The sequence below is a fragment of the Lontra canadensis genome, unplaced genomic scaffold (assembly GCF_010015895.1).
Source record: "Lontra canadensis isolate GAN:19392208 unplaced genomic scaffold, GSC_riverotter_1.0 scaffold130, whole genome shotgun sequence".
NCBI classification, from domain to species: Eukaryota; Metazoa; Chordata; class Mammalia; order Carnivora; family Mustelidae; genus Lontra; species Lontra canadensis.
Genome location: NW_022631124.1, coordinates 572,937 through 583,779, shown reverse-complemented (window position 1 = coordinate 583,779; position 10,843 = coordinate 572,937).

Sequence of the window (10,843 nt, the reverse complement as noted above, 5' to 3'; positions counted from 1 at the left end):
CTGTCCTATGCATTCTGTCCAGGAAAGCTAACTGTGATAATAGATGTATACAGTATAACTTTCGAACTTGATGTCGGCTTGCTCCGACATATAAAAATGATCAAACTTTAAATTGTTTGTGATTATTAGCAGCAAGGAAGAATTCATTTTAGATAGGAAAACTTTTAAGAGAGCTCCATAACTTTAGACAAGCTAAGAGGATTTTGCTCAAATTTCCATTTTGAAATCTGCCTTTAGGGGAACATCACATATGAAACATTTCTGTTAGCTACAATAAACCCTCAATTAATCAGGATGCCTCAGGAGGGAGGTGTTCTGCTAAATTAAATTTTCATTTTGGGTAAGGATTAACCAGAAAGCCCCTTTAGCTGGAACATAAGTTGAAATTTATATTATTTATATATATATATATATGTATATATATATATAGCGAGCTGATATCTTACCTTAAAAAAATGCAGTGGTACATAAAATGAGTCTTTGATGTTGGGGTGGACGTCAAGCCTCAGAGTCATCATTCTGAAGAGGTACCTTCATTTTACAGTGCTAAATGTATGGAGGCTTGGGCAGAATCTGTACTAAGGCAGAGTCACGTGCCAAAATGACTTTTAAAAAAATTAACGAAATTCATGTGTTTTCCTGCATTTGTTACTTTTGTTTTCCCAAAGAGGGAGATTGCCACTTAATGAGGGTTTCACTTACCTAAGTCTCGTTATTCAGTGTTTTACCTATATATTTTAAAGGGGAAGACTTCTAAACTAGAAAGCAATTCCCAACTCGGGTATTGGTGAAGAGAACGGTGCTTTTTTCATCCCATTCTTGACCGAAACACAAATGAGGTGATGAGAAAGTATGTTCTGGAAATGCCGCCACACGATATCGCTTTCACTTTGCTGTCTGTGTCGCCTCTCAGAACAGCTCTATGGTCCGTGCATTTCATGGGGCATTTTATGGAAATGGCTGTTTGAGAAATGATACTGTCTAGTTTGGTACCTGGTAGTCAGGGACTCCCTCCCTTCCGGAAGCATTCTCCATTCAGTATTCAGTAAACTCTCAGCTTGGAGTTTCCCTCTCCGCCCCGCCCCCCACCTCCACACCCATGCTGGAGCACTTAACCACAAATGCCTTGATTTGCGATCATTTATATCTTTATGATATTTAAACAGGACAAATGGATTAAGAGCAAGAGAGATTAAGAGCAAGAAATCTCTTTGAATTCCCCAGAGCATCTCATACCAAGTTGGCAGTTAATAATGGTTTTTTGAAGGCATGCTGTATGATCAAACCATTTAGAAATACTGTTTTTGTAATGCAGATGTTTACCTATGTATATTACAAGTAATTATTAATGCTATCATTATTCATTTATTGCGTTCTTACCACTTGCCAAGCGCATTGTCTGAATCTCATAGCCCAGTAAGGGAAGGCTGATGATCCGCATCTTATAGATAAGACTTAAAAAGCCCCAAGCTTGTCTAAGGTCACAAAGGTAACGGGGTGGTGATGGAATTTTTTTGTGACCTCTTGTACAAATATTGGCTCACTGGATGCCTGTGAAATACAGCCAAGATTAATAAATTACACTTACTTTATTTTCTCGCTAAATTGCTTTCCTGTGAATTACTTTTTCCCCTATGACTTCTTTATTTTAGAGCTCAAGTTTGTACTTTTTGATTCCCTTCAACCATTTCACCCCCCACCCTCTCTGCAAACTACCAACCTGTTCTCTGTGTCTTTGAGCTTGTTTTGTTTTGTTTTTAAAAGTCCACATATAAGTGATATCATACAATATTTGTCTTCCTCTGTCTGACTTATTTCACTTCGCATAATGCCTTCAAGTTCCATCCATGTTGTTATAAATGGCAAGATTTCATTTTTTTATATGGCTGAATAATATTCCACAATACACACATGCATGCACACACACACACACACACACACACACACCCCACCATTTCTTTATCCATTCAGCCACTGGTAAACACTTAGGTTATTTCCAGATCTTGGCTTTTGTAAATAATACTACAATCAACGTGAGAATATGCATATTTTTTGTTACTGTTTTTTAGTTTTCTTGGATAAATACCCAGAATTGGAATTGCTGAATCATGTTATTTCTTTTTTTTTTTTAATTTTTTAAATTTATTTTCAGTGTAACAGTATTCATTGTTTTTGCATCACACCCAGTGCTCCATGCAATCTGTGCCCTCTCCAATACCCACCACCTGGTTCCCCCAACCTCTCACCCCCTGCCCCTTCAAAACCCTCAGAATGTTTTTCAGAGTCCATAGTCTCTCACGGTTCACCTCCCCTTATAATTTCCCTCAACTCCCTTCACCTAATTACCCTTGTCCTCCATGCTATTTGTTATGCTCCACAAATAAGTGAAACCATATGATAATTGATTCTCTGTGCTTGACTTATTTCACTCAGCATAATCTCTTCCAGTCCTGCCCATGTTGCTACAAAAGTTGGGTATTCATCCTTTCTGATGGAGGCATAATACTCCATAGTGTATATGGACCACATCTTCCTTATCCATTCGTCCGTTGAAGGGCATCTTGGTTCTTTCCACAGTTTGGTGACAGTGGCCATTGCTGCTATAAACATTGGGGTACAGATGGCCCTTCTTTTCACTACATTTGTATCTTTGGGGTAAATACCCAGTAGTGCAATAGCAGGGTCATAGGGAAGCTCTATTTTTAATTTCTTGAGGAATCTCCACACTGTTCTCCAAAGTGGTTGCACCAACTTGTATTCCCACCAACAGTATAAGAGGGTTCCCCTTTCTCCACATCCCCTCCAACACATGTTGTTTCCTGTCTTACTAATTTTGGCCATTCTAACTGGTGTAAGGTGGTATCTCAATGTGGTTTTAATTTGAATCTCCCTGATGGTTAGTGATGATGAACATTTTTTCATGTGTCTGATAGCCATTTGTATGTCTTCATTGAAGAAGTGTCTGTCCGTATCTTCTGCCCATTTTTTTATATGATTGTCTGTTTTGTGTGTGTTGAGTTTGAGAAGTTCTTTATAGATCCTGGATATCAACCTTTTGTCTGTACTATCATTTGCAAATATCTTCTCCCATTCTGTGGGTTGCTTCTTTGTTTTGTTGACTGTTTCCTTTGCTGTGCAGAAGCTTTTGATTTTGATGAAGTCCCAAAAGTTCATTTTCGCTTTTGTTTCCTTTGCCTTTGGAGACATATCTTGAAAGAAGTTGCTGTGGCTGATATCGAAGAGGTTACTGCCTATATTCTCCTCTAGGATTCTGATGGATTCCTATCTCACGTTGAGATCTTTTATCCATTTTGAGTTTATCTTTGTGTACGGTGTAAGAGAATGGTCGAGTTTCATTCTTCTACATATAGCTGTCCAGTTTTCCCAGCACCATTTATTGAAGAGACTGTGTTTTTTCCACTGTATATTTTTTCCTGTTTTGTCGAAGATTATTTGACCATAGAGTTGAGGGTCCATATCTGGGCTCTCTACTCTGTTCCACTGGTCTGTGTGTCTGTTTTTATGCCAGTACCATGCTGTCTTGGTGATCACAGCTTTGTAGTAAAGCTTGAAATCAGGTAACGTGATGCCCCCAGTTTTATTTTTGTTTTTCAACATTTCCTTAGCGATTCAGGGTCTCTTCTGATTCCATACAAATTTTTGGATTATTCGCTCCAACTCTTTGAAGAATACTGGTGGAATTTTGATCAGAATGGCATTAAGAGTATAGATTGCTCTAGGCAGTAGAGACATTTTAACAATGTTTATTCTTCCAATCCAAGAGCATGGAATGATCTTCCATCTTTTTGTGTCTTCTTCAATTTCTTTCATGAGTGTTCTGTCGTTGCTCGAGTCAGATCCTTTACCTCTTTGGTTAGGTTTATTCCCAGGTATCTTATGGTTCTTGGTGCTAGAGTAAATGGAATCGATTCTCCAATTTCCCTTTCTGTATTTTCATTGTTAGTGTATAAGAAAGCCACTGATTTCTGTACATTGACTTTGTATCCTGCCACGTTGCTGAATTGCTGTATGAGTTCTAGTAGTTTGGCGGTGGAGTCTTTTGGGTTTTCCATATAAAGAATCATGTCATCTGCAAAGAGAGAGAGTTTGACTTCTTCATTGCCAATTTGGATACCTTTTATTTCTCTTTGTTGTCTGGTTGCTGTTGCTAGGACTTCTAATACTATGTTGAACAAGAGTGGTGAGAGTGGGCATCCTTGTCATGTTCCTAATCTCAACGGGAAGGCTCTGAGCTTTTTCCCATTGAGGATGATATTGCTGTGGTTCTTTCATACATAGATTTTAGGAAGTTCAGGAATGTTCCCTCTATCCCTATACTTTGAGGCGTTTTAATCAGGAACGGATGCTGGATTTTGTCAAATGCTTTTTCTGCATCAATTGAGAGGACCATGTGGTTCTTCTCTCTTCTCTTATTAATTTGTTCTATCACATTGATTGATTTGCGAATGTTGAACCATCCTTGTAGCCCAGGGATGAATCCCACCTGGTCATGGTGGATAATCTTTTTAATGTGCTGTTGGATCCCGTTTGCTAGGATCTTGTTGAGAATCTTAGCATCCATATTCATCAGTGATATTGGTCTGAAATTCTCCTTTTTGGTAGGGTCTTTTCTGGTTTGGGGTTCAAGGTAATGCTGGCTTCATAGAAAGAGTCTGGAAATTTTCCTTCTGCTTCAATTCTTTGAAACAGCTTCAGGAGAATAGGTGTTATTTCTTCTTTGAAAGTTTGGTAGAATTCCCCAGGGAATCCATCAGGTCCTGGGCTCTTGTTTTTTGGGAGGTTTTTGATCACTGCTTCAATCTTGTTCTATTCTTAATTTTTTGACAACCCTCCATACTATTTTCCATAGTGGCAGCACCCATTTACACCTCTATCAATACTGTACAAGTGTTCCCTTTCTCCACACCTCGCCAACAATTGTTATTTCTTGCCTTTCTCATAAGAGCCCTTTTAACAGGTTGAGGTAGTACCTCATTGTGGTTTTGATTTTCATTTCCCAATGATGAGTGATACTGAACATCTTTTCAAGTAACTGCTGGCCATCTGTATGCCTTCTTTGCAAAAATTGTATTCAGATCTTCTGCCCATTTTTTAATCAGATTTTTTTGCTATTGAATATATGAGGTTTTCATATATTTTGGATATTAACTCCTCATCAGATGTGTAATTGTCAAATATTTTCTTCCGTTTGGTAGTTTTGGTAGTTGCCTTTCCATTTTGTCGATGGTTTCTCTGGCTGTGCAGAAGAAACTTTTTGAGTTTGATGTGGACATTTTTTCTGTTATTGCCTTTGCTTTTGGTGTCAAATCCAAAAATTTATTGCCAAGACAGATGTCAAGGAGCTTACTGCCTACGTTTTCTTAGAGGAATTTTATTATTTCAGGTTTTACATTCAAGTCTTAATCTAATTTGAGTTCATTTCTATGTATAATGTAAGATAGTGGTCCAATTTTATTTATTTGCATGTGGCTGTCTAGTTTTCCCAACACCATTTATTGAAGGGACTATCCTTTCCCCATTTTATATTCTTGGCTTCTTTGTCATAAATTAATTCACCATTTGTGGGGTTTACTTCTAGGCTCTCTATTTTATTTTATTGATCTCTATGTCTGTTCTGTGCCAGTACTGTTGTGATTAAAATAGCTTTGTAATACAGTTCCTAATCAGGGATCATGATGCCTCCAGCTTTGTTCTTCTTTCTCACACTTGCTTTGGCTCCTCAGGGTTTTTTTGTGGTTCCATACAAATTTTAGGGCTGTATTTTTTTTCCATAAAAAATGTCCCTGGAATTTCGATAGGAATGCATTGAATCATTAGATTGCTTTGAGTAGTATGGACCTCTAAACAATATTAGTTCCTTCAATCCATAAGCACATGATATTTTTCATTTATCTGTTGTCTTCCTCAATTTCTTTCATCAATGTCTTATAGTGTTCAGTATACAGAATTTTTACCTTCTTGGCTAAATTTATTCTTTGGTATTTTATTCATTTTGATCCAGTTGTAGTAGGATTGTTTTCTTAATTTCTCTTTGTGATGGGGTGTTATTAGTGTATGGAAATGCAACAGATTGTTGCATATCAATTTTATATCCTGCAACTCTACTGAATTCATTTAATAGTTCTAATAGTCCTAATTTCTGGTGGAGTCTTCAAGGTGTTCTATGTAAAATATCATGTCATCTGCAGATAGCAATGGTTTTACTCTTTCCTTTCAAAGGTAGATGACTTTTATTTCTTTTCTTGCTTAATTGCTCTGGCTAGGAATTCCAATACTATGCTGAAAGAAGTGGTAAGAGTAGAACATTCATGTGTTGTTCTTGATCTTAGAGGAAAAGCTTTTAGCTTTTCATCATTAAGTATGATGTTAACTGCGGACTTGTCATGTATGGCCTTTATTAAATTGAAGTCTTTTCCTCTGCATACTTTGTTGAGGGTTTTTTTTTTTTTTTATCATAAATGGATGTAGAATTTTGTCAAATTTTTTTTCTGCATCTGTTGTGATGGTCATATGATTTTTACCCTTCATTTTGTTAATGTAATGTATCACAGTGATTAGGTTATGTTGAACCATCCTTTCATTCCTGGATCATGGTAAATGATCTTTTTAAAATATGGTTGAATTAAATTTGTTAATATTTTGTTGGGGATTTTTAAAAAATCTATGTTCATCAGGGATATTGGCCTATAAATTTTCTCATCTGGTGATGTCTTTGTCTTGTTTTGGTATCAAGGTAATATAAACCTCATAAAATGAGTTTGGAGAGATGCTTAGGTGGCTCAGTGGGTTAAAGCCTCTGCCTTTGGCTCAGGTCATGATCCCAGGGTCCTGGGATCGAGCCTCACATCGGGCAATCTCCTCAGCAGGGAACCTGCTTCCTCCTCTCTCTCTGCCTGCTTATCTGTGACCTCTGTCTGTCAAATAAATAAATAAAATCTTTTAAAAAAATGAGTTTGGAAGAGTTCCCTCCTCTTCTATTTTTTGGAGGAGTTTGAGAAGGATTAGTATAAATTCTTCTTTGAATGTTTGGTAGAATTCACCAGTGAATCCTTCTGGTTCTGGACTTTAGTTTGTTGGGAACTTTTTGATGACTGATTTAATCCTCACCAGTAATTAGTCTGTTCAGGTCATCTATTTCATCATGACACAGACTTGGAAGATTGTATGTTTCTAGGAATTTATTCGTTTCTCTCAGTTGTCCTATTCGTTGGCATTTAATTATTCATAGTAGTCTCTTCTGATCCTTTGTATTTCTGTGGTATCAGTTGTCACTTCGACCATTTCATTTCATCTCTGATATTATTTATTTGAGTTCACATTGAATTCTAAACAGAGTTTCTGATTCTCCCCCACCTCACTCTGATTTTATTAATCACTTCCGATGTCTATAGCGGACTAGGGCTTTGTGGTGTGGGTGTGTGTGTGATACCTTCAACCATATGGGCTCAGGCTAGAGGGAAGTACAACCTCCCCAAGGTGGTCCTCCAAGTCAAACTGGCTGGGGAATTTGTTTCCTATTGCTGCCATAGCAAATTACCACAATGTCAGGGGCTCAAACAATGCAGATTTCTCACCCTACAGTTTTGTGAGTCAGAAATCCAATGCAGGTCTCATTAGGTTAAATTCAAGGCATTGGTAGAGCTGTGTTACCTTTTGTAGATTACAGGAGACAATTTGTTTCCTTAATTTTCCAACTTCTAGAGGCTGCCCACATTCCTTAGCTTGTGTTCCCTTCTCCATCTTCAAATCTACCTCAAAACCTGTCTCTCTATATATCAAGCTTCACCTAAGACTGAGGCTGACCTTTTAAAGCTTTTTTTGCTACCCTTGAATACCATTTAAACCTGATTTCACCAATATTTCCAGTGTGATTTGCGTTAGATCCCGAAACCTCTAAATTTCTGTTATTTGTAGACTGATTCTCAAGATCAAGTAGAAAAACAGGTTGCAGTCCAATAAACCACCTTTCCTAACCAGTTAGTGTAAGTGGGAGAAAAAAAAAATGTGTTGTTATTGAAGAAATTGGTCTAAAACCCGCACTAATTTTGTAAACATCAAAGCAACCTAAAAGTAGACACTACTGTTTAATCCAAATGATTGTAGTAGATGCCCTATGTCCTCTCCAAAGCCCAGCTGCAGCTTCATTGGACAGATCCCCTTCTTACGTACATGATAATGGCTTCCTATGTCAAGTGAGGGCAAGGCAGAGTTCTAGAGAGTTAATCTCTCCCAAGCAATCCAAGCAATGGGGAGGTGAATCTGAAAATAAATATCCCAGCTTCCTTAACTCTTGGTGGTTCTACATGGAGGCCCCCAGCAGGATTGAGGTCCCCCCTTGCTCATAATGATGACCCACTTGGTTACTTTCCTTTCTTGCCCATCTCACATCCCTATTCCCTCATGGGCTTCTAGAAACACCTACTCATTTAGTCTGCTAGAACTGCTGTAACAATAGGTGACTTGAACAGCAGAAACTTATTTTCTCACAGCTCTGGGGACTAGAAGTCTAATATCATGATGCCCACGGAGATGGTTTCCCTTGAGGCTCTTTTCCTTGGCTTGTCAATGGCCACCTTCTCTGCATGTCCTCTCATGGCCTTTTCTCTGTGCGTGCATCCCTGCTGTCTCTTCTTCTTACAAGGACACCAGTTGTATTGTATTAGGGCCCCACCCTTATGACCTCATTTAATGTTAATTACTACTTTAAAGTTCTCCTCTCCAAACACAATCACATAGGGGATTAGGACTTCATCCTATGAATTTAGGGGGGATATTTAGTCAGAAACCTCTACCAAATAAATTACTTGCACTCAAATCCTTATCTCAGGGTATGAGCCCAAATTAGGATAGCCATATGCTGATTTGCCTTAGACCCTGAAAAAAGGTGTTATAAAGAATTGTTATGATGTCTTACACACATGTGCGTGCGCGCGTGCGCACACACACACACACGCGCGCGGGCGCGCATCTGGCTTGATAAAAACAGGCATTCCTGCAGTCAGGGAATGCCACTGAGCATCCCAAGCCAGATTCCTTGTAGGCTTGGATTGCATAACCCAAGAATATAAGTTGTGTGTGTGACAGGATTCTCCTTAAAGGAATGCACTTCCGGATTCATGGGATTTTGCTTTTTCTGCATCAATTCCTTTTACTGTGCTATTTACTATTGTTTTGCCTGAAGGCCAGTTGCGTGAACTACTAGTGGGAGGAAATTCAAGAGACAGATTTCTCGGGGTGGGGAGGACTCAGGAAGGCCTCATGTGATGTATTTTGGGGGCATATATCTTAACAGTTTCATGGTCCTTCCATTAGGACCCCTTTTCAGACCAGGGCTCATCATCACCAGGAGGGTCACTGTGGTATGCTCCTGAACCAGCATACTTTCCCAACCTGTGGGCCAAGCAAACCTCGTGTCTTGCACATCTTGCACATTCATAGACTACGATTTTTCAAATACATGCAGATGCTGTGGTGACTAATAAGACACAAGTTCATTGTGCAGTACTCCCAAATTCATCGTAACTTTCAGTCCTGTGGTTGTCTATCCAAAGGATATTTACACAGCTACCACTAACACTTGAAGACATTTGACAAGTTTATGTAAAAAGGGGCCCTCCTACTCAAAATTTTGGAGTCTTTGTTCTAATCTGTGACAGAGATATTTCTAACTCAGCTGCCCCTCCATGGACAGGGTCTAAGAAGATCTGGAATCTACTGCCTGTTTACAGTCCCTTGTCTCTTGAAGAGTTCCGTTAGCCAGAATTGCCCTTCCCTGTGGGTCTTCTGTTCTAGCTCTCCTTCTCCTCGACCTCCTTTTGTTTGTCTTGCTCTCTTCTTCTGCCAATATTTTTATTCTCTTCAGGTAGGTTTTCATCCTCACCCTGATCAATATGTTCTATATTCTTTTAATTGCCCGTTCGTAGAAAAGCCTTCTTAACCCCATCCACAAGTAAGCCTATCAGGTCTGAAGAACTTTACCCAAAAGCAGAGATGGAGAATTTGGACCAGGAGAAAAATCACTCAAATCTACACTAGTTCTTTTTTTTTTTTTAAAGATTTTTTTTATTTATTGGACAGAGAGAGATCACAAGTAGGCAGAGAGGCAGGCAGAGAGAGAGAGGAGGAAGCAGGCTCCCCACCAAGGAAAGAGACCGATGTGGGGCTCGATCCCAGGACCCTGGGATCATGACCTGAGCTGAAGGCAGAGGCTTTAACCCTCTGAGCCACCCAGGCGCCCCTCTACACTAGTTCTTAAAGGTTGGTGGCACACAGCGTAACAGAAGCAGCTGGTATCCAGCCACATTCCCTTGGAATACAGCATGTCCCTGCCCGCAGACCTGGCTTCCAACTGCCCATACCTGCAGTGTTTTGCCTTCAGGCTCTCTCTGGCCAATAGCATCTGTTCAACCCCAGTGCAAGGCAGGGAAGAAATGCGAGGACGTTAACACCATCCAGAGTCCCAACAGCCAATGACTGATAGGAATTCATTGACAAATACCCAGCTCCTTCACCCTTCTGGAGGGATAACTGAGATGCATGTCCCACACTGACCCCCAGAGTTCTCTGGGTAATTAAGCCCCAGATGTCCACTGTGGTCCAGGCTCCTAACAGATTTCATATTTTCTTTCTTCCTTGTCTTGTCACACTCCCCTGCTCCCTAATACTGTTTTCTGTGATCTCTTCCCAATAATCTTCTTGCACTGCAATTCTTCTCCCTGTCTTATAGGGTAACCTAAAGTAGAATGCTGCGGGACGTTCTCTGCCCATATGCATTTTAAACAAGCTATTTCTATATTGAAGAAAAGGATAACCTGGCTGTCCT